At 42.7% G+C, this 25337-nt stretch overlaps 1 protein-coding gene across 26 annotated transcripts in view; it reads right to left on the reverse strand.

Moving 5' to 3' along the window:
* Positions 1–25337, reverse strand: part of KCNMA1 (potassium calcium-activated channel subfamily M alpha 1) — an 851468-nt gene that overhangs the window by 406575 nt on the left and 419556 nt on the right. The gene's annotated exons all lie outside the window — the stretch shown is intronic.

Raw genomic sequence — 25337 nt, forward strand, 5'->3', positions numbered from 1 at the left:
ATGTGATTGCAGAGCCATTGGCCATTATCTTTGAAAACTCATGGTGATCGGGGGAGGTCCCGGATGATTGGAAAAAGGAAAATATAGTGCCCATCTTCAAAAAAAGGGGAAGGAGGAGAACCCGGGGAACTACAGACCGGTCAGCCTCACCTCAGTCCCTGGAAAAATCATGGAGCAAGTTCTCAAGGAAACCATTCTGAAGCACTGGGAGGAGAGGAAGATGATCAGGAATAGTAAACATGGATTCACCAAGGGCAAGTCATGCCTGACCAACCTGATTGCCTTCTATGATGAGATAACTGGGTCTGTGGATATGGGGAAAGCAGTGGACATATTATATCTTGACTTTAGCGAAGCTTTTGATACGGTCTCCCACAGTATTCTTGCCAGCAAGTTAAAAAAGTATGGATTGGATGAATGGACTATAAGAGAACATATTCCTCCTACTTAATTAATGTGCACTTAATTAAAAGGGATCAACAGCTGGATGTCTAGTTGGCAGCCGGTATCAAGTGGAGGGCCCCAGGGGGTCGGTCATGGGGCCGGTTTTGTTCAACATCTTTATTAATGATCTGGATGATGGGATAGTTAGCACCCTCAGTAAATTCGCAGGTGACACTAAACTGGGAGGAGAGGTAGATACGCTGGAGGGTAGCAATAGGGTCCAGAGTGACCTAGACAAATTGGAGGATTGGGCCAAAAGAAATCTGATGAGGTTCAACAAGGACAAGTGCCGAGTCCTGCACTTAGGACGGAAGAATCCCATGCACTGCCACAGGCTGGGGACTGACTGCCTAAGCAACAGTTCTGCAGAAAAGGACCTGGGGATTACAGTGGATGAGAAGCTGGATATGAGTCAATCGTGTGCCCTTGTTGCCAAGAAGGCTAATGGCATATTGGGCTGCATTAGCAGGAGCATTGCCAGCAGCTTGAGTGAAGTGATTATTCCCTCTATTCAGCAGTGGTGAGGCCACATCTGGAGTATTGCATCCAGTTTTGCACCCCCCCCAAAGGATGTGAACAAATTGGAAAGAGTCCAGTTGAGGGCAACAAAAATGATCAGGGGGCTAGGGCACACGACCTACGAGGAGAGGCTGAGGGAACTGGGTTTGTTTAGTCTGCAGAATTCATAGAATATCAGGGTTGGAAGGGACCTCAGGAGGTCATCTAGTCCAACCCCCTGCTCAAAGCAGGACCAATCCCCAACTAAATCATCCCAGCCAGGGCTTTGTCAAGCCTGACCTTAAAAACTTCTAAGGAAGGAGATTCCACCACCTCCCTAGGTAACACATTCCAGTGTTTCACCACCCTCCTAGCGAAAAAGTTTTTCCTAATATCCAACCTAAACCTCCCCCACTGCAACTTGAGACCATTACTCCTCGTTCTGTCATCTGCTACCACTGAGAACAGTCTAGAGCCATCCTCTTTGGAACCCCCTTTCAGATAGTTGAAAGCAGCTATCAAATCCCCCCTCATTCTTCTCTTCTGCAGACTAAACAATTCCAGTTCCCTCAGCCTCTCCTCATAAGTCATGTGTTCCAGACCCCTAATCATTTTTGTTGCCCTCCGCTGGACTCTCTCCAATTTATCCACATCCTTCTTGTAGCGTGGGGCCCAAAACTGGACACGGCACTCCAGATGAGGCCTCACCAATGTCGAATAGAGGGGAACGATCATGTCCCTCGATCTGCTTGCAATGCCCCTACATATACATCCCAAAATGCCACTGGCCTTCTTGGCAACAAGGGCACACTGTTGACTCATATCCAGCTTCTCGTCCACTGTCACCCCTAGGTCCTTTTCCGCAGAACTGCTGCCTAGCCATGCGGTCCCTAGTCTGTAGCGGTGCACTGGATTCTTCCGTCCTAAGTGCAGGACCCTGCACTTATCCTTGTTGAACCTCATCAGATTTCTTTTGGCCCAATCCTCTAATTTGTTTAGGGCCCTCTGTATCCTATCCCTACCCTCCAGCGTATCTACCTCTCCTCCCAGTTTAGTGTCATCTGCAAACTTGCTGAGAGTGCAATCCACACCATCCTCCAGATCATTTATGAAGAGATATTGAACAAAACCAGCCCAAGGACCGACCCTTGGGGCACTCCACTTGATACCGGCTGCCAACTAGACATGGAGCCATTGATCACTACCCGTTCAGCCTGACAATCTAGCCAACTTTCTATCCACCTTATAGTCCAAAAGCGTTGTAGCAGCAGTGGGATACTATTAGCTCCCAAATTATCGCACATTAGATGTTTCCCAAGTTATTCAGATAATCAGTACTCTACTGCACGGTACAGTTTTGCGACATCCACACAGTACACCATCACGGCAATACAAAAATATGAGTTAGTTCCCTTTTGACTGCAATTCTTGCACTGTCTTTTTTTGTAGAATGGCTCTATAAACACAGCAATGGCCTTTTATTGTGAGCAAGATTGATTATATCCCTTGCCCTGGCTGTCTAACTGTTTATTGGCACTCTGAACAATTCTATCTATTGGATGACTTGGAAATGGAAAGCATAAACTGACTCAGTAATAATGGACAACTTTCTTCATATCCAAGAACTTCTCTCTGGGAGAAACAAGACAAGTCCTGTGTGCTGCACTAAGAATTGGAAACAGATGGCAAATCATCTCTCTTGTAACTAACTTAGTTGCTGGGCTATAGAATCTAAACAAAGTCTCCTTTAATGCTTCTGGCAGACACTGTTTAAGAAACAATGTCATTTAAAAAAAAAAATCAAGGAGCTGATGACGCAGGGCTGAACCGTTCAGGGCACTGGTAATAGGACATGCAGCCTTTGACTTCTAGATTGCCAATTAAAATACAACCTAGGTCAGTAGTGAACAAAACTCAACACTTCATCTGAACAATGGCATATGTGAAGTGAACTAATAGTCTTAATCAATCCGGTTCTGAGTGGCTAGATGTACACACCCAAATAAATACCACACTTTCCACTATTGTTGGCCATTTTAGTTGAGAGGTCAAGTACTGAATGGTTCCTCTAGTACAGGGATCAGGCTGGTGGATATGGTGATGTGGAGAAGCTTGCACTGCTAATGACCACACTGTATTTGCTTCATAAACAGCGGAATTTGCTCTGGAGGGCTATCACTCTGCAATCTATTACTCAAATCCACAATTAACTTTTTGCACCCCTTAAGAAACAATTCACTGTAACTCTTCAATGTTTACTCCAGCTACAGAGTTCATTATTATTCCACAAACTCCAAAACCTTTGTTCATCTCAAAATGCTGAAAGACTAGGTCACAACTCATGGATCTCAAACCCAGGTCTGCAGAGTTCACAGGTGCAGCCTCACTCCAACCATCGACCTGGCAGCCCGCTACCACCACCTTACCTAGGACCCATGAAGCCAGCCCCAGTTTAGGCTCCACCCTTGAGATCCTATTGGTGGAGTCCTAGAGCAGCTGATTGGCCCATTGCCCCTACTTAAGCCAGCAGCAAGAACAAGAAGCTGTCTGAATAACTGGGCTCCTGTTCCCCTCCCAATTTAACTTACTGGAATCGCAGCCCAGCTTGACTCCTGGCATCTCACATGTTGTTCCTAACCTCCAGGCTGTCTTCTGCCTTTAACTCCCTGGTCTCCTGATCTGGCCTGACTGATTCTAGAATCAAGTTGATCTCCTGCTTCTGATCTCCAGTATCCAAACCCAGCTGACTCATGACTCCAGTTTTGTGATTGTGGACTCTGGCTCTCACCATTAGGTGCGGCTGCCCATGATGTAGCCATGACAACCTGGCTTTTGTTTTGTTTTTGGTTGTTCTTTCTCAGATGACTTCTTAAATAGCTTTGCAAATTAAATCCAACCAACTCTGGAAGGTTCTGGGGTTATTTTTCATTTGGATTCCAATGGAGAGGGCTTTTTCCTTCCTTTTAGCAAAATACATTTTTGCTAAAAGAGCCAGACTTCACAGTCTATACAATAAAAAAAGCTTAACATTTATTATAAGATATCTCTGAAGCTATAGTATTAGAAAAGAACCTGACAGCCTTACTATAGGCAATACAGAGAACAATGTGCAATGTGTCAGTTCTAGGAGGAGATAACAAAAGAAAGGACTGGAAACCCCTGTTCTTTTAGCCATCACTCAGCAACATAATGGCACTTTCTGAAGCAGTGTAATTGTCATTATGTAGGATACACTGAAGCTTTGCAGGGCCACAATCCACAGGAACAGTGACTAGGACTGGTATCATTTTGTATTTGTCCAGTGAGACTAAATAACTTTTAATTTCCTGATGCTATGTCACAAATAGAGTTGGGTAAAAGTTATTTGGGTACATATCTGAGAAATCCAAATGGTTGATCAACCCAACCTTCTTTGGAGATTTGTTTCACTTTTCAGAGATAACTCGTCTCAATATTTTTTGTTGACAAAATCTTTCATACTTTGGGAACACACAGACACAGGGCCTCATCTTGCACCACTGAAGTCTTGGGGCTTTGTCGTAGACTTCAATGAGTGCTGGATCAGACCCTTAATGCTACAATAATACTAGAGGTATTACTATTTAACCCTTATGCAGTGCAGAAAACTAGGGCTCAATGCTCCTCCTGAGCTCAGAACTTTGCTGTTGATTTCGATGGAAAAAAGAGCAGGCCCCTATTGTGAAAGTAAAGGAAGCTAATAAGTCTGTGCCAAGGGGTTAAAGTCTGGAATCTGAGGGTTTTTATAAGGAACTTGTATACCAAATAAAGTCTTTGACTGTTACTTAGAAGTCAGCTTGACATTTGGTTAGAGATAGTCCCTTATTTCCCAAAGTCAATTAAAAAAAATGTACAGTGTTTTGTGTTGGAGGGATTGGGAATAGGTGCAAAGCTTGGATCCATATAGGTGAACCTCTCCAAAATTTAGGGCAGAGCTGGTCAATAGGAAGACCATGGGCCAAATCTGGACCACCAGACGCTTTTGAATTGACCCCAAAATCTTTTTTTTTTTTATGTATTTACAGTTATTTTTTATTATTTTCTCTGGAGTCTGAACTACACTTTGACCATGAAATTTGGATCTCGTCAATTATTTTTTTGTCTCGCACTGGTTTAAGGATTCAGATCCAGCGTTTTGTCTCTTCATCTATGAGTCATCAATAATACCATTAAGTGCACAGGCACTAACCAATTATTTTAAAGTAAACACAGGACACACAAAGTGAACCAAAACTACACAAACTTCAAGAAAAAGTTTGTCTCAACCACTGGGGGAAATTCATGTTATTCCTATGTGAACCACCATTGAAAATTCAGTCCTGCAGCCTATAAAACAAAGTGGGGACTGAATATAGTATCTAAAGAATGACATGTTTCTTGTTATAACAAATAATAACTTTAAAGCCTGAATCCATGGGAATCACTCAGCCACTGTTATAAGACCACAAGATCTCAACCCAGTACTAAAAGGCAGCCATATCTTGGGTGAAAAAACTGAGGTCACTTTATATCAACATTACCCAATAATTTTAAAGAAGAATTATGCAACTGATACTGGTGGTGGAATTTGGGGCTGATAGTGTCATGGTGGAGTCTCCATCACGGACCATTTTTAAAGCAAGATTGAATGTTTTCTAAAAGATCTGCTCTAGGAATTATTTTGAGAGCAGTTCTATGAACTATGCTATGCAGGACGTCGGATTAGATGATCACAACGGTCCCTTCTGGCTTCGGAATCTATATAAATGCTCAAATAGAAATCTGTCCAGATCTCCATGACTAATTCCTCTAAAATCTTCCAAGTATGTATGGTATCTCTAAGGACTACAAGTGGATCTGGACTTGAGTTCTGTATGTCCTATAAAAAACATCATGTTTTGTGGCATAATATCCCGCAGTGACTACTAACCAACAGTATACTTTGGAACAAATGGTATTACAGCACAGGGATGTGGCTGTATTTTGTTTATGCATAGTCTTTGCAAAGACTCATTACAGTACTTGAACTATGTTCTACAGAATGGTGGTTGAGATCTACAAAGCTGTCTAGGGGATTTAGACACCCATCTAAACTACCCATCTAGGTAGTTAAGGACATTGAAGTCAATGGTAAATGGGACAAAATACAACATGGTTTTACAAAAGGTAGATCGTGCCAAACCAACCTGATCTCCTTCTTTGAGAGAGTAACAGATTTTTTAGATAAAGGAAACGCAGTGGATCTAATTTACTTAGATTTTAGTAAGGCGTTTGATACTGTGCCACATGGGGAATTATTAGTTAAATTGGATAAGATGGGCATCAATAGGAAAATTGAAAGGTGGATAGGGAATTGGTTAAAGGGGAGACTACAACGGGTCCTACTGAAAGGTGAACTGTCAAGTTGGAGGGAGATTACCAGTGGAGTTCCTCAAGGATCAGTTTTGGGACCAATCTTATTTAATCTTTTTATTACTGACCTGGGCACAAAAAGTGGGAGTGTGCTAATAAAGTTTGCAGATGATACAAAGCTGGGAGGTATTGCTAATTTAGAGAAGGACAAGGATACCCTACAGGAGGATCTGGATGACCTTGTAAACTGGAGTAATAGGAATAGGATGAAATTTAATAGTGAGAAGTGTAAGGTCATGCATTTAGGGATTAATAACAAGAATTTTAGTTATAAGCTAGGGACGCATCAACTAGAAGTAACGGAGGAGGAAAAGGACCTTGGAGTATTGGTTGATCATAGGATGACTATGAGCTGCCAATGTGATATGGCTGTGAAAAAAGCTAATGTCGTCTTGGGATGCATCAGGAGAGGTATTTCCAGTAGGGATAATGAGGTTTTAGTACCGTTATATAAGGCACTGGTGAGACCTCACCTGGAATACTGTGTGCAGTTCTGGTCTCCCATGTTTAAGAAGGATGAATTCAAACTGGAACAGGTACAGAGAAGGGCTACTAGGATGATCCGAGGAATGGAAAACTTGTCTTATGAAAGGAGACTCAGGGAGCTTGGCTTGTTTAGCCTAACTAAAAGAAGGTTGAGGGGAGATATGATTGCTCTCTATAAATATATCAGAGGGATAAATACCAGAGAGGGAGAGGAATTAGTTAAGCTCAGTACCAATGTGGACACAAGAACAAATGGATATAAACTGGCCACTAGGAAATTTAGATTAGAAATTAGACGAAGGTTTCTAACCATCAGAGGAGTGAAGTTTTGGAATAGCCTTCCAAGGGAAGTAGTGGGGGCAAAAGATCTATCTTGCTTTAAGATTAAACTCGATAAGTTTATGGAGGAGATGGTATGATGGGATAACATGGTTTTGGTAATTAAATATTCATGGTAAATAGGCCCAATGGCCTGTGATGGGTTTTTAGATGGGGTAAGATCCAAGTTACCCGGGAAAGAATTTTCTGTAGTATCTGGCTGATGAATCTTGCCCATATGCTCAGGGTTTAGCTGATCACCATATTTGGGGTCGGGAAGGAATTTTCCTCCAGGGCAGATTGGAAGGCCCTGGAGGTTTTTCGCCTTCCTCTGTAGCATGGGGCACGGGTCACTTGCTGGAGGATTCTCTGCTCCTTGAGGTCTTCAAACTACAATTTGAGGACTTCAATAGCACAGATATAGGTGTGAGGTCTTTTTTAGGAGTGGTGGGTGAAATTCTGTGGCCTGCATTGTGCAGGAGGTCAGACTAGATGATCATAATGGTCCCTTCTGACCTAAATATCTATGAATCTATGAATCTTCCAATAAAATTCACATTTTCTATTAAACCAAATCCTGACAACTCTAAAACTTTAAACTTCACCATAATAACATGGTTAATAATCCCAAATCTGTAAGCCTTTTTCCTGTTATCATCCTAAAATAAACAAAACACTCAGATGAGGCCTTTTTTGCCCACTCCCATTGTACTGAGACACAATGCTAGCCTTAGAATTCACACTGCCTCAAGACCCCAGAAAGGGTTGAAGGGAGAGAGGAATCAGACTTGTGCTCCCCTCTGCTCCTGCTGGCAGAGCTTTTCCTCCTCTTAACAGAACAGGAAATGAGTCTGGGCTCTAACTTGCCAAGATTGCCTGGCAGATGCTCAATAGAGTTGAGCTTATAACTGACCCTGCCAAAAAATCCCCTAAATCAGATTAATCAGTTCAGTAAAAATGGGCCCAAGTTACAAAATTTGGATCTGGATCCACATTTCAAGCATCCCTAAATTCATGGATGTTTGAATCCAGGATTTTAGTTGAGCTGATTATAAACTGGTGAGCCAGTTGTGGAGTTTGGATCCAGGTTTAGATTCTGTGTCCCTGGCAAGGTCTTCATTCTGTCTCAGGTCTACTTTTTGGATACTTTTGCTTTCTTAGTAGGGATGGTGAAAGGCTACAGTTTGAGTGGGTCCTCTTGAATTCACAGCCACCAGAAGCAAGGGTGGGAAAGAGCAGATGTGCAAGGGAAGCTTTGCCGTGCTTGTTAAGTAGACCTGGAACAAAAAACTTTCTGGATCTGTTTATTATTCCAATGCATTTGGCACCATATTGCTACTTCTACATATTTATTATAGTTGCTATTTTTATCCGGAAGGAATCTGTTACTTGTAGTAACTTACTGTTTGTTTAAGCATGGGGGAGGTGGAATTATTCAGCAGCAGCTACATTGACTAAGCACTTATTTCTGAATAAAAAATAAACACCAACTTGATGGAAGAAAAAAATAAATAGCTGCTGCACAATCTCCAATTCCTCCTTAAAATAAAACCACCCGGAGTTCAATAAAATGGCACAAAGATATTTTGAGGCAGAAAGAATAGAAAATTAATGTGTGAATGAACTATAGACAAATCCGTTTTCTTCTAACATTAAGCAATTTTGGAGGAGCTTTGGCTAGGTTGTGTTTCTTGAGATGACAGTTTATGTATCCACATGCACAGTTAAGACAGTAATAAGGGCTTTGCATCAATCAAGATTTTCATAAAGGATGTAATGAAGCAACAGAAAAGGGAGAAGTGTGAATATTTAGAAAACACTGTTTAAATGATGCCATAATACTTCAGGGTATGACCATGACTTGTCTCAGGAGCAAGCCCAGTGAGCATAAGGGTAAGAGACCTCCATGGAAAACCAGGAGCCTGCATGAAATGGTTCTGATAACCCAGTAGGTAGCACTGGTTATCCTAAGTCAGTACTGAAGCAATGCCTTGGCAAGATTAGACACACATTGGGCAATGCATATATGGACAGAGACTGAAAAGATTGGGACTGGTTACAAAAGTGAGTAGATGAATAAGTGGGGACATTAAAAGAGAAAAAAAGAATCACTGGCATTGAGAAAGTATATCAGGAACTTCTTATTCACCCTCTCATAATACAAGCATCATGGGACAGTCAATGAAAATGAAAGTAGCAAATTTTAAAATGATAAAAAAAATTCTTTTTCATACAATATACAATTAGCTTGTGAAGCTCACCACCACAAAATATGAGAGACTAAGAACTTAGCAGGAATCAAAAAAGGAATGGACATTTATATGGATAGTAAAAATATCAAGGGTTATAATAATAAAGATTTTTAAAAAGAACAAAGTTTCAGAAGTAACATGCTTCAAGGCATATGTCAACCTCTCACTAATGGGAGGTAAGAGAAAATTCCTCATGGGCAGGTAGTTCAATAACAATCTTCTGATTGGTTTATTGAACATTCCTGTGAAGCAGCTGATATTGGTCATGGTCAGAAACAGCATACTGGAAAAGAAAGACCACTAACCTGTTCCAGCATAGCAATTTATATGCCTCTAAGTGAGAGTTCTGCTACTGAACGTGTTCTCTTTGGGCAAGATTCTGACACCCTTTGAAATCAATGGAACATCTTGTGGAGTAAAGCATTATATTTCCCATGAATAGAAATATCAGAAATGAGTGCTTTGGGATGAGGTATAAAACCTGAAGTCATTACAGATTCCCTGTCAGTCCATGGCATTTCTTGTCCTGGCCAGATCCTAGTTTGATTACAATATGCTTATGTGCATATCCCCAGAGTTCACTGTTTTTCACTGGTGGTAATGCTGTTAAGCACTTGTTATGAACTACTCCAGAGGTTTATGCATCGAAGTGGTGGCTAAAGACATTTTAAGAAAGTCTAGGCCATGGTCTACACTACAGACCTAAGCTGACACCAGGCAACTTATCTTGACCTAACTGTGTGTCTACGCTGAAATTTCACTCCCGCCAATGTAACTCACCTGCTACACAGACTTATACCACGAAGGGTGTAGAGTCAGTGTCAATGTAGTTAGGTCAATACAGTGTCAGTGTAGATGCTACATTTCTTACATAGACTGTTGCTGGCTTTCAGAAGCCATACCACAATGTCCCACACTGACAGTTCAATCGGTGCAAGCATTCCCGGTAAGGACGTGCACTGCAGACACAGAGTGAAGTGTAAACACACGTGTGATGTGATTACTGCAGTGGCTGTATGCCAATATGAGTTAGGTTGATTTAATTTTATAGTGTAGGCATGCCCTAAGTCAAAGGTGTGAAAAGTCGTGTTCTGTCTCCTTGTCCCCAGTTTCTCTCCTGGTTTCTTCTTCTTTCTTGGTAGTTCCTAGAAACTCAGTCAAGTTTTCTAAAAACTTGTGGGAGCATGACAATAAATCAGATTAAGTCTTTCCTTTTCAACATGACATAATATTACATCATGACATTTTTGAATGAACTTTTAAAGAGAGATATAATGTATAAACAAACTATTTTTGTTGAATTTGCTACCTTTGAAGAAAACAACAGGTCTCCCAAATGTTTGATTGTAATTAAAACAAGTTGTTCTCCCCTTGGGCGTCGAAATTGTGACGAGAAGGAATTTCAGCAGGCAAGTGTTGACTCCAAGGGATTAGAGCTGTGCTGCCCAGCCACAGCTGGCATGGGTCAGCTGATGCTGGCTCATGGGGCTAAAAATTATTGTGTAGACATTCAGGCTCAGGCTAGGGCCCAAGCTCTAGGACGCTCAAGGACCCTCCACCCATACAGTGTCCCAGAGCTTGGGCTCCAGCCTATCTACACAGCAATTTTTCAACCCCAGAGCCAGAGCTCCACAAAACTCAGTCAGCTGAGACAGAGCAGCCGTGGGTTTTTTTAATCCCTGTGTGTTTTTTTTAATCCCACCCTAAGAATTCCCAGGGAACAGACCCACTGCACCACCAGTTTTGAAGGTATCTTTGGGGCCCATGAACCAACCTTCTCCACACAGCCTTTGGGATGGTTAACTCTATTGGGGATGAAGACAAGACTTCAATTAAGCTCAGCCCCCACATCAGACGCAAAGGGAAAGGAGAACCTGCTTCTGTCCTTTTCCACCCATTTGCCTGATCCTTGCAGGTACTGGATATAATGTGGCCCATTTTCCTCTATCCCAGTGGCAGATCCAGCTAAAGTTACTAGTTTAAATTAGATATCTCACACTCCATTCTTACTGCATCTGAGACAGTTTATTCTGTTCTGAGATGGGTGTATATAATTCCTATTGAGGAGGATAGCAATATTGCGGGAGACATTCATTCCTTTAATCATTCAGTTTAGGAAGGTGTAAGCAAATTATCTGAGAGTAATGGGTTCTTAATACTGTTAAAGTTGGGGAAAATAGAAAAAGAAAGGAAATCTAAAAAATTCTTTTATGGAATTAGGAAGACTGGAAAAATTCCCTGTATGATACATTCCTGAACTGGTGTGGACTTGCTTTGAAATATTATTTTAGACATCTGTGTCTGAAACTCTGCTTATTGTAAGGTTACAGTGTCAGTCTTCATTGTCAGTGCTAAACCATAAGCCCTATTGCATTGGTTGGAATATATTAGACTGTCCATTATTAATATTTTTTAAATGTCACAACTTTAATTTCCTTATGAATACACTTAGTTGCTAATAAAACGCTGCAGTTTTCTTTTTCAATACTTAAAGATAAAGCTGTCTTTATTAGCCTTTGTATTTTGAATTACTTAAGAAGAACACAAATTATTTCTTACTATAGTAAATCTACATCTCACATTAAGTCCAGCGTCCACTAATTTAGTGACACCAATGGCAGCATTAGGAACTTGCCAGCAGCCTGACGCTTCCAACTAATTTGAAAATAAATTTCCATTATTTTAAATATCACTATTGAAAATGTCAATGTGCAAAGTAATGCACATAGCCTATATATAGTAGGGTTATATTTTTCCAAAGCGTTGGTGTCTAAATTAGTTGTTACCATTCAAGAAAGATCTTGGCGTCATCGTGGACAATTCTCTGAAAACATCTGCTCAATGTGCAGCAGCAGTCGAAAAGCTAACAGAATGTTAGGAACCATGAGGAAACAGATAGATTAGAAGACAGAAAATATCCTAATGCCACTATATAAATCCATAGTACGCCCACACCTCAAATGCTCTGTGACGTTCTGGTTGACCCATCTCAAAAAAGATATATTAGAACTGGAAAAGGTACAAAGAAGGGCAACAAATTTTTAAGAGGTATGGAACAGCTTCTGTATGAGGAAAGATTAAAAAGACCGGGACCGTGGAGCTTGCAAAAGAGATGACTAAGGGAGGATATGATAGAGGTCTATAAAATTATGAATGGTATGGAGAAAGTGAATGAGGAAGTGCTATTTACCCCTTCAAGAACCCAGGGTCACACAATTCAATAAATATACAGCAAAAACAAGGATAATGAAATATTTCTTCATACAATGCATAATCAACTTATGGAACTCATTGCCAGAGAATGTTAGGAAGGCCAAAAGTATAACTGGGTTCAAAAAAGAATTAGAAAAATTCATAAAAGATAGGTCCATTGATGGCTATTAGCCAAGATGATGAGGGTCCCATGATCTGTGTGTCCCTAAGGATCTGACTGCCAGAAACTGGGACTAGACAACAAGGGATGGATTAGTTGATAATTTCCCTGTTGCTTCAAAGGGAATGAAAGTAACTGGCATTGGACACTGTCACAAAACAGGACACTGAGCTAGATGGACCATTGGTCTGACCCATATGGTCATTCTTATGTTCCAACTTCAACAAAAATAATGGATGGTAGTTGTATTCCCTTGATAGGTAAATAGAAATTGCTGGTTTCCTGAATTTGTTAGCAATGAAAACCTGCATTTAATACCATTTGACTTGAACGAGAGGGTGGTCGTGGGATGTATTTTAGGACTATATGAATTACTTGGTGGACATCCTTGCTTTAACTTACAGATTTTTAAATTATCTATCTTTGCATCTGGTACAGCTACAGCAGTGGTAACAAGAATGGGAACTCTGAGTAAGTCTAAACAACATGGTGGTGAAAATACTGATGGTGTACGCTGGTGCGCTCATTGCTGCTATCATGTTTGGAGCTGTGCTGGGGGTATTGTAACAGTGGGAAGTTTCCACAAAGAACTCCAGAAAAGCAAAGCCATAGGTAGCTGGAAAGTACCCATTATTAAGGATACAATTTAGTCAGAGAGGTCATGGATTCCATGACTTTACTGAACCTCTTTGACTTCAGCAGTCAGCAGTGGGGCTGGGGCCAGAGCCGGGTCCGTGCTTCCCCGCTCCCCCACCCCGTCCCATAGCTGCAGCAGGGGCTGGAGCCATGGCTCTGCCCTGCACTCCCTGTAGAGGACAGGCTGGGTCTGTCAATCTCCCCGACCCCTGGCAGTGGGGGTCACGGTCTCAGTCCACCCCATGGGGCTCCAGCTGTCATTCCTTCCCCTCCAACCTCCCTTGTCCCCATTAATTTTAATAAAAAATCAAGGATAGGTCATGGCTCCTGTGAACTTTTGTTTATTTTCCATGACCTGTCCATTACTTTTATTAAAAATAACCATGACAAAATCTTACCCTTATTCATTATCATGGGTGTGAACCCACTTGGTAAGTCCACAGGAAGATATGGTTGAAGAAGAGCTATTTGCTATACAGAAATATAGACACACTGAAAATTGAAGTTGCTTCCACTCATTTTACTGCTGGTTTGTTTCGCCCCCCTACCCCTTTTTTTTGTTTTGTTTTGTTTAAAGGAAGCTTATTAATTGTCCCAAGGACACATCACACTGTGACATACTACACTGAGCTGCATCCGCTGTATCATGTTAAATTATGCAAAGCGTAATGATGCATGCCGACAAGATACACGTCGGTCTGATGTGTTAAAACTGATAAAGTAAAATACAATTTTTTGGCAAACAAAAAGGAACCTGTGATAAGATTCACTGTTTTTAAAATTAAACCACATTCCCAGTAACAAAGTGGGTCAGAGCTCATTTCCCAAATCCATCAGCAAGACAAAGAGGTAGGAAATGTCATGGCCTGTGTGCAGTTTATCTACAGTCTTTTCTTTGGCGTTAAAGACAGCTCCATATACCCTTTCCCTCCTGTGATCCCTCCTGGCCAGTGCACTAAGACAGACAAAGGAAAGAGCTGAGAAGAGGATGAAAGCAAGGGACATTGTGAATAATGCTCTCTTTCTTTCCCTCCTGCTGGTTAATCAACACCTGAGAAGATCTAAAGAGAGCCTTTTGTCTCCTTTCAGCTTGCAGAGTCAGTTATTCGGGGTTCAATATGTGTTTATAGCTTTCAGAACAACTGCTTTACATGTTAGCTTATCTTTAAGGAAAAAAGTTAGTAGTGCTGCCAGCACTAACAAACTGAATATGCGAGGGGGGGCGGGGCAGGAAACCTAAACCTGCTAATAAAACAGGTTTCTATCTCCAGCTTCCAAGAAATTAATGATAAAAAAATAGCAAGCTGATAAATGAGGATTTTAAGAAACTGAAGAATATCTTGTCATTTTCCATTTAATGACCAATATGGGGAGCAGAGATGCTGCATCCCATGCTTTCTCTGCCACAGAAACCGTGAGGCCTGGAAACATACCTTATAGTAGGCTTTGAGAGACACACAGTACTACACATAGGGTATGTCTACACTACGGAATAAGCTCCAATTTACAGAAGTCGTTTTTTTAGAAATCGGTTTTATATATTCGAGTGTGTGTGTCCCCACAGAAAATGCTCTAAGTGCATTAAGTGCATTAACTCGGCGGAGTGCTTCCACAGTACCGAGGCTAGAGCCGACTTCCAGAGCGTTGCACTGTGGGTAGCTATCCCACAGTTCCCACAGTCTCCGTTGCCCATTGGAATTCTGGGTTGAGATCCCAGTGCCTGATGAGGCTAAAACATTGTCGCGGGTGGTTCTGGGTACATATCGTCAGGCCCCCATTCCCTCCCTCCCTCCGTGAAAGCAAGGGCAGACAATCGTTTCGCGCCTTTTTTCCTGAGTTACCTGTGCAGACGCCATACCACGGCAAGCATGGAGCCCGCTCAGGTAACCGTCACCCTATGTCTCCTGGGTGCTGGTAGACGCGGTACTACATTGCTATACAGTAGCAGCAACCCGTTGCCTTCTGGCAGCAGACGGTACAGTACGACTGGTAGCCGTCATCGTCATGTCCGAGGTGCTCCTGGCCACGTCGGCCACGAGCGCCTGGGCAGACATGGGCGCAGGGACTAAATTTGGAGTGACTTGACCAGGTCATTCTCTTTAGTCCTGCAGTCAGTCCTATTGAACCTTCTTATGGTGAGCAGGCAGGCGATACGGATTGCTAGCAGTCCTATTGCACCATCTTCTGCCGAGCAGCCACGAGATGTGGATGGCATGCAGTCCTTCTGCACCGTCTGCTGCCAACCAAAGATGTAAAAGATAGATGGAGTGGATCAAAACAAGAAAGAGACCAGATTTGTTTTGTACTCATTTGCCTCCTCCCCTGTCTAGGGGACTCATTCCTCTAGGTCACACTGCAGTCACTCACAGGGAAGGTGCAGCGAGGTAAATCTAGCCATGTATCAGAGGCCAGGCTAACCTCCTTGTTCTAATAAGAACAATAACTTAGGTGCACCATTTCTTATTGGAACCCTCCGTGAAGTCCTGCCTGAAATACTCCTTGATGTAAAGCCACCCCCTTTGTTGATTTTAGCTCCCTGAAGCCAACCCTGTAAGCCATGTCGTCAGTCGCCCCTCCCTCCGTCAGAGCAACGGCAGACAATCGTTCTGCGCCTTTTTCCTGTGCGGACGCCATACCAAGGCAAGCATGGAGGCCGCTCAGCTCACTTTGGCAATTAGGAGCACATTAAACATCACACACATTATCCAGCAGTATATGCAGCACCAGAACCTGGCGAAACGATACCGGGCGAGGAGGCGACGTCAGCGCGGTCACGTGAGTGATCAGAACATGGACACAGATTTCTCTGAAAGCATGGGCCCTGCCAATGCAAGCATCATGGTGCTAATGGGGCAGGTTCATGCTGTGGAACGCCGATTCCAGGCTCGGGAAACAAGCACAGACTGGTGGGACCGCATAGTGTTGTGGGTCTGGGACGATTCCCAGTGGCTGCGAAACTTTCGCATGCATAAGGGCACTTTCATGGAACTTTGTGACTTGCTTTCCCCTGCCCTGAAGCGCAAGAATACCAAGATGAGAGCAGCCCTCACAGTTGAGAAGCGAGTGGCGATAGCCCTGTGGAAGCTTGCAACGCCAGACAGCTACTGGTCAGTTGGGAATCAATTTGGAGCGGGCAAATCTACTGTGGGGGCTGCTGTGATGCAAGTAGCCCACGCAATCAAAGATCTGCTGATATCAAGGGTAGTGACCCTGGGAAATGTGCAGGTCATAGTGGATGGCTTTGCTGCAATGGGATTCCCTAACTGTGGTGGGGCCATAGACGGAACCATATCCCTATCTTGGTACCGGAGCACCAAGCCGCCGAGTACATAAACCGCAAGGGGTACTTTTCAATAGCGCTGCAAGCTCTGGTGGATCACAAGGGACGTTTCACCAACATCAACGTGGGATAGCCAGGAAGGGTACATGACGCTCGCATCTTCAGGAACTCTGGTCTGTTTCAAAAGCTGCAGGAAGGGACTTTATTCCCAGACCAGAAAATAACTGTTGGGGATGTTGAAATGCCTATATGTATCCTTGGGGACCCAGCCTACCCCTTAATGCCATGGCTCATGAAGCCGTACACAGGCAGCCTGGACAGTAGTCAGGAGCTGTTCAACTACAGGCTGAGTAAGTGCAGAATGGTGGTAGAATGTGCATTTGGACGTTTAAAGGCATGCTGGCGCAGTTTACTGACTCGCTTAGACCTCAGCGAAACCAATATTCCCACTGTTATTACTGCTTGCTGTGTGCTCCACAATATCTGAGAGAGTAAGGGGAGACGTTTATGGCGGGGTGGGAGGTTGAGGCAAATCGCCTGGCTGCTGGTTACACGCAGCCAGACACAAGGGCGGTTAGAAGAGCACAGGAGGGTGCGGTACGCATCAGAGAAGCTTTGAAAACCACTTTCATGACTGGCCAGGCTACGGTGTGAAAGTTCTGTTTGTTTCTCCTTGATGAAACCCCCCGTCCCTTGGTTGACTCTACTTCCCTGTAAGCTAACCAACCTCCCCTCCTCCCTTCGATCACCGCTTGCACAGGCAATGAAGTCATTGTTGCTTCACATTCATGCATTCTTTATTCATTCATCACACAAATAGGGGATGACTACCAAGGTAGCCCAGGAGGGGTGGTGGAGGAGGGAAGGAAAATGCCACACAGCACTTTAAGCACAGCACTTTAAAAGTTTACAACTTTAAAATTTATTGAATGACAGCCTTCTTTTTTTTGGGCAATCCTCTGTGCAGAGTGGCTGGTTGGCCGGTGGACCCCCCACCGCGTTCTTGGGCGTCTGGGTGTGGAGGCTATGGACTTGGGGAGGAGGACGGTTGGTTACACGGGGCTGTAGTGGCAGTCTGTGCTCCAGCTGCCTTTGCTGCAGCTCAACCATACACTGGAGCATACTGGTTTGGTCCTCCAGCAGCCTCAGCATTGAATCCTGCCTCCTCTCATCATGCTGCCACCACATTTGAGCTTCAGCCCTCTCTTCAGCCCGCCACCTCTCCTCCCGGTCATTTTGTGCTTTCCTGCACTCTGACATTATTTGCCTCCACGCATTCGTCTGTGCTCTGTCAGTGCGGGAGGACAGCATGAGCTCGGAGAACATTTCATCTCGAGTGCGGTTTTTTTTCTTTCTAATCTTCACTAGCCTCTGGGAAGGAGAAGATCCTGTGATCACTGAAACACATGCAGCTGGTGGAGAAAAAAAAGGGACAGCAGTATTTAAAAAAGACACATTTTATAAAACAGTGGCTACACTCTTTCAGGGTAAACCTTGCTGTTAACATTACATACATAGCACATGTGCTTTCGTTACAAGGTCGCATTTTGCCTCCCCCCACCGCATGGCTACCCCCTCAACCCTCCCTGTGGCTAACAGTGGGGAACATTTCTGTTTAGCCACAGGCAAACAGCCCAGCAGGAACGGGCTCCTCTGAGTGTCCCCTGAAGAAAAGCACTCTATTTCAACCAGGTGACCATGAATTATATCTCACTCTCCTGAGGATAACACAGAGAGATAAAGAACGGATGTTGTTTGAATGCCAGCAAACATACACTGCAATGCTTTGTTGTACAATGATTCCCGAGTATTCGTTACTGGCCTGGAGTGGTAAAGTGTCCTACCATGAAGGACGCAATAAGGCTGCCCTCCCCAGAAACCTTTTGCAAAGGCTTTGGGAGTACATCCAGCAGAGCCGCGAATGCCAGGGCAAAGTAATCCTTTCACATGCTTGCTTTTAAACCATGTACAGTATTTTAAAAGGTACACTCACCGGAGGTCCCTTCTCCACCTGCCGGGTCCAGGAAGCAGCCTTGGGTGAGTTCAGGGGGTACTGGCTCCAGGTCCAGGGTGAGAAACAGTTCCTGGCTGTTGGGAAAACTGGTTTCTCCGCTTGCTTGCTGTGAGCTATCATCATTATCATCTTCTTCGTGCCCTAAACCGGTTCCGTGTTGCCTCCATCTCCATTGAAGGAGTCAAACAACACAGCTGGGGTAGTGGTGGCTGAACCCCCTAAAATGGCATGCAGCTCATCATAGAAGCGGCATGTTTGGGGCTCTGACCTGGAGCCGCCGTTTGCCTCTCTGGTTTTCTGGTAGGCTTGCCTCAGCTCCTTAAGTTTCACGCAGCACTACTTCGGGTCCGTGTTATGGCCTCTGTCCTTCATGCCCTGGGAGATTTTGACAAAGTTTTTGGCATTTCGAAAACTGGAACGGAGTTCTGATAGCACGGATTCCTCTCCCCAAACAGCGATCAGATCCCGTACCTCCCGTTCGGTCCATGCTGGAGCTCTTTTGCGATTCTGGGACTCAATCATGGTCACCTCTGCTGATGAGCCATGGTCACCTGCAGCTTGCCACACTGGCCAAACAGGAAATGAGATTCAAAAGTTCATGGTTCTTTTCCTGTCTACCTAGCCAGTGCATCTGTGTTGAGAGTGCTGTCCAGAGCGGTCACAATGGAGCACTCTGGGATAGCTCCCGGAGGCCAGTACCGTCGAATTGTGTCCACAGTACCCCAAATTCGAGCCGGCAACGTCTATTTAAGCGCTAATCCACTTGTCAGGGGTGGAGTAAGGAAATCGATTTTAAGAGCCCTTTAAGGCGAAATAAAGGGCTTCATCGTGTGGATGGCTGCAGGTTTACATCGTTTAACACTGCTAAATTTGACCTAAAGTCCTAGTGTAGACCAGGGCATAGTTGATCCTGGGAGCATGAGAAAAGTACAAACTCCACAGCTAGTACCCACTGCTGGCTACAGCATAGACATTAGCTAGCATGCCTCTTTAGGGACATGCCTGCTGACTGGTGTGTTAACCAGGTACTCTATTGAGCACCATGCAGAAATCCTGCCCTTTTGGATGCACAATTCCTTCCCTTTCTTGCATGCCAGGACCAGATGCTAAGCATCTGTAGTGAAGTCCAGAGTACCCTCAACTCTCTGTGAAGTCAGGTTCAGCCCTTATTGACCCTCTGGCCTTAGATCTGAGTCAGTTCTGCAAAAAACAGTAAAGCGAGTAGCCAAAAGCACTCTCTCGACCTCAAAGGCCGTGTTGCCAACTTCTCAGGAATCTGCAGGTCATGCCAAGTTCGCATGCAAGATAACAACTTTCTCAAAAATAAATGTGCTCAACCATATCATCTGTTCCTGTCTTTCATGTTCCTTGATGACTAGAAATTGTTTGTTTATATGAATTAGCAACAAAAACCTACAGTTAATCAGTGTGTTCATCTCCCTGCAGTTACAGAGCAAGGGCAGCTTTGGCTTGCCTTTTAAGACTTTATGGGCTACACATTTGGTCTTTTGCTGTTCCAGAGAGATTCAATGGCCAAGATGACAGAGTATCTATCTGGACAGAGATACTACAGTTAAAATGACAGGTTTCAGAGTAGCAGCCGTGTTAGTCTGTATCTGCAAAAAGAACAGGAGTACTTGTGGCACCTTAGAGACTAACCAATTTATTTGAGCATCAGCTGTAGCTCACGAAAGCTTATGCTCAAATAAATGTGTTAGTCTCTAAGGTGTCACAAGTAATCCTGTTCTTTTTAGAGTTAAAATGTATCTGAACATTAAGAGAGAGTTGTATCTATCAAATAAAACAAGAGATACTAAGTCAAGCTGCCCTGAAAGTTAACAATCCCTTTTAAAATTAACACTCACATGCAATTGAGCGAGGATAGTAATAGCATGGATAAGGCAATAATAATTGGATAAGGCAATGGAGGCATGAGACATAGGTTCTATTTCCAAAGTTCTCCTGTTCACCTGCTGTGCGAGTTTAGATGAGGCACTTCATTTCTCCAGGTTTCTGTTTTCCATCCCATCCTTTGTCTTTCTTCTCTAGTTGGACTATAAACTCTTTGGGGCAGCCACAGCAACGGTCTCTCACTATGTGTCTGTACAGAACCTAGCACAATGGAGCCCCAGTGTCAGCTGGGATCTCTGGGCTCTACTGTGTTAATAAATAAACAAACAAGTGTAATTGGATTTTACATTATTTGTGCTATTACTGGTGCTATAATGATTTGTACTCTATAAGCAGCTCTGCACAAACACAGTACAACTGTGTTGAACAAATGCCTATTTGTGGTATGAGTCTGTATTTATGTATTTCTCTTTTTATTCCCAAGATAAATAAGAAATGTATAAACAAAAGAGTTTGTGAGCTATCAGAGTTCAACAGCATATGAAGTAATAACACGAAGACAGGTTTCAGAGTAGCAGCCGTGTTAGTCTGTATTCACAAAAAGAAAAGGAGGACTTGTGGCACCTTAGAGACTAACCAATTTATTTGAGCATAAGCTTTCGTGAGCTACAGCTCACTTCATCGGATGAAGTGAGCTGTAGCTCACAAAAGCTTATGTTCAAATAAATTGGTTAGTCTCTAAGGTGCCACAAGTACTCCTTTTCTTTTAACAGGAAGACAGAAATTTAAAAAGTAAAAACATTAAAGAAAATACTGAGCATTCTCAGTTCCCACAGATAGACATCTACCACTCTGGTGTAGAACTAAGAAATATATAACAGACAGTGTTTGGGACTCACAACATCAGAGATGGGGCTATGCACTTTGCAGAACAAGACCCTAGATCACTGTGAGTGAATGTGCTCACTTAGCTAATATGTTGTAATTTCTATATAACATAATAAGTCACCAAGGCTAGGACTGGTGTTCTCTTAATACAACCTAGCTCACAAGACACCTGGCAAGTCAAATCTCACACTCACACTCCCTCCTTCCCTTTCCTCCCCCACCAGTATAGGTATATGAGACCTCACCCCAGGTTTGTTATTGTAGAGTTGCACATGAGCTCTTCAGCAGACCTTCTGCACAGCTTGAGGAATTTGTCTTGAATTCAATAAGAAGTTTGCATACTGAAGGTACAGGATTAGGGCAGTGTTAGAATAGGTATCAAACCTAGAAAATCCCATCTGTTTAATTATGATTTTGTATGAAAATTATAACCAAGATGTGTATCAAACAAAACCAAAAAATGGCTTAAACAATGACCATTATTTGAGAAGGATAAAAAAAAAAAAAAACAAAAAAAAGAAGAAAATCTCTGAAAAGTTCTGTCCCTTAAAAGCCTCTCTGATGTTATTGACATGAACTGTGACTGGATAGATCATTGTTGCAACCAAAGTCCTATAGTTGCACCAAATCTTGTACAAAGGAGGTCAAGTAATGTGTCTATAGAAAGGTTGTAATTTGCTGGTTATGATTATGCTGTCTGTATGTGTGTATCATTTTTGTATTTGAAGTTATGAATATTGGCTATGTACTTGTATCTCAATGCGTTTGATTCTAAGTAGCCTCAGTGAAGCATTTGGTCAGCTTCTTGAGAAAGGACTGTTCTCAGTAAGTGACCAATCAAGAAATACTTAACTGACAATGGACTTTGGGAGATGCCAATCCACATCTGAGCTTTCCTGGGAACATTCAAACTAACATGTAAATGATAGCATCGGCCTGCAAAAAGCTGAATCATTCATTGACATGTGACTTGCTCAGGTGGCTACAAACTCCATCTTGTTGCTGTGATTTTGCATAGGAGAACAAAGGAGTTTCCGTCCACAAGAGAGAGAGAATATAAAAGGCCTTGGAAGCCCCCCATTTTGTCTTCAGCTGGCTCAAGAGATGGTCTTTCCACCCCAAGGAGATGCCTGAGAGAAACTGGAACAAAGGAAAGTAACTACAGGGGTGAGTGATTGCTAGACCCAGGGCATAACCTACAACATTGGACTGAAAAGGATTGGGCCCAGACTAGAAAGGAGTCTAGTCCATGAAAGAAGCTTATTGGAACATCTCTGAGGGTGAGATCTACCTGTATTCAGTCTTCTACTGTATTAGGCTTAGACTTCAGTGTTTTGTTTTATTTTGCTTGCTAACTTATTTTGTTCGGTCTATTACTTGGAACCACTGAAATCCTACTTTTATATTTAACATCATTTTTGCTTATTAATTAACCCAGAGTAAGCAATTAATACCTGGGGGAGCAAATAGCTGTGCAGCTCTCCCTATCAGTGTTATAGAGGGTGAACAATTTATGAGTTTACCCTGTATAAGCTTTATACAAAATAAAATGGATTTATTTGTGGTTTGGACCCCACTGGGAGTTGGGTGTCTGGGTGCTGGAGACAGGAAAACTTGCTAAGCCATTTTCAGTTAAGTCTGCAGGTTTGGCAGCATGGTTCAGACCCCGGGTCTGCGTTGCAGCAGATTAGCGTGTCTGACTCAACAAGACAGGGTTCTGGAGTCCCACACTGGCAGAGAAAACAGGCTCAGAGGTAATCTCAGCACTTCAGGTGACAGTCCCAAGGGGGTCTCTGTGACCCAACCCATCACAGCCTCTAATCTTTACTAGCATTTCAATTATATTTTCCTTTCTTTACATAAATGGTTTCTTTTTTCCTAACTTTTCCACTGACACAAAAACCATTAAGGAAAAAAAATGCAGATTTATTGGCAAGTAAGATAAAATCTGCTGTTCGATTCCTAATTTTTAAAATACTAATTAGTGAAAAATCCCAAAGAAAAACGTCCCATCTGTTAATGGTGCTCCACAGTTTGAAGTTAATTAGGTTTGTTGGGAGAATGCCTGGCAGTGTGACCAATTGAAGTGCATGTATCTTTGCCAAAACAGTTTTTAATTTAATTAGCCTAAAAAAAAAGCACTACTTTCAGATCAAAATGTGTAATTTTCTACTGCTAAATGCTGAGTGGATGGTGTGCATATAAATATATATATAAACTTTGACATGTGTATAAAAGTCCTTTCTTCTGATTACAAAAAGTAGTCGGGGCTCTAGATGTGCTCCCATTAAAAGCAATCACAAAAATGCCATTGCTGTTATCAGTGAAGTCAATGGTGAAACTCCCATAGACTTCCACTGGAAGCAGGACTGGGTCCAGGGTTCATAGTGAGTTTGGTGTGTGGTTGCTGGATGGGTGGTGTTGGTGACTTGTGATATACAGGGGGTCAGACTAGATGATCCGGTGGTCCCTTCTACCATTAAACTATGACTCCAGAAAAATATATGTTGAAAACTGTATCTATAAGCTATTCTTTCTACAGTTATCCCTTTTATTTCCCCCCCTCACACCTTCAGGATGGCTGTAGCCCACAACTAGCAATGAGTCCAGTATGATTCAATTTAGAGACATACCCAAAAGGCCTTTTTTAGCAATTTCAAAATGTGCAACCAAAAACTGAAAAGGTGAACTAGCTCAACAGTGCAAAACCACTCAGATGCAAAAAACCAACAGCTCCACGGCATGATCTACCTACCAGGTACAATGTGCAATTAAATAGAAACGCCTTGTGCTCAGGATGATAGCTGCCTGTTCTCAATTACAATGCCAGCACTGAGCCTCTGAAAGTCTCCTTGTATCATATCAACCCCTCAGTTGTAACCTACAGCAGTTATTCTAGCAAACAGCATCATGTGTGTTTATGACACACAGGACCGCATACCTCTCGTGTGTGGAAGTAGTGCAGTATATGTCCTCACGTAAGATCCTGAATTCTTTAGATTACCTTGTCTTACCTAAGGAAAGAGCAAATTATCAAGATGGGGAGGTAATCAAGAACTTCACCCTGCAACACTTGCACAAGCAGCCCTTACCCATGCACACCACTCCTTCAGCTGCACTCCTGTGTAGCGACCATTGGAAAGAACTTTTAAAAAAAAAAACAAAAAAAAACAACCAGATCTGGCTCCAAGGCTATCCAGGAAATAGCATTAGAAAAATCATGTAATTGCAATGGTTCATGGTCAGGCTATTGGATTCAAACCAAAAAAAAAGCAAACCACACAGACCTGATGTTTGCCATTACAAATCAGCATTTGCCAAGACCTACCACACAGCTGAATCTAAACTACTACAATTTAGAACTGGACGTAATAGTAACTGTGTGGAATATATTGGCCAGTGCTGGCTTTTTCAGCGCAACCCTTACAATTATTCAAGGGAAGGAATTACTTTGTTTTCATATATATTCTTATTTTAAAATGCATAAAACCACTGCTGTTTTTGGTAATTTTGATAATTTATTAACAAAATAAACCAAACAGTGCTGAATGTGAGAGGCAGAGACATTTACAGGAAAGAAAGTCAGAAAAATAAACTGCAGGGAAGCACTTTCAGTGCATTGCTGCATCAGATACACTTGTAAGGTTAAGTTTATTTAGATTCATTCCTAATCATCAAAAAAGCCACATTGCAGCCTTCAAAGAGTGGCCCAATATGAAAGAGGTTTGCCTTCAACCATCAGTTAAAACTATCAATTTTTTGCTAAGTAACTGAAGGACAGTACGATGCCAGGAACTTACCTAAGAAAATAAGCTTTACAAACATGACCTTCAAACACTGATTTGTCTGATTAAGTCATGAACAGTAACATTGGACTATGTACTAAAA

This window comes from Lepidochelys kempii, chromosome 7 (assembly GCF_965140285.1).
Source record: "Lepidochelys kempii isolate rLepKem1 chromosome 7, rLepKem1.hap1, whole genome shotgun sequence".
Taxonomy (NCBI): domain Eukaryota; kingdom Metazoa; phylum Chordata; order Testudines; family Cheloniidae; genus Lepidochelys; species Lepidochelys kempii.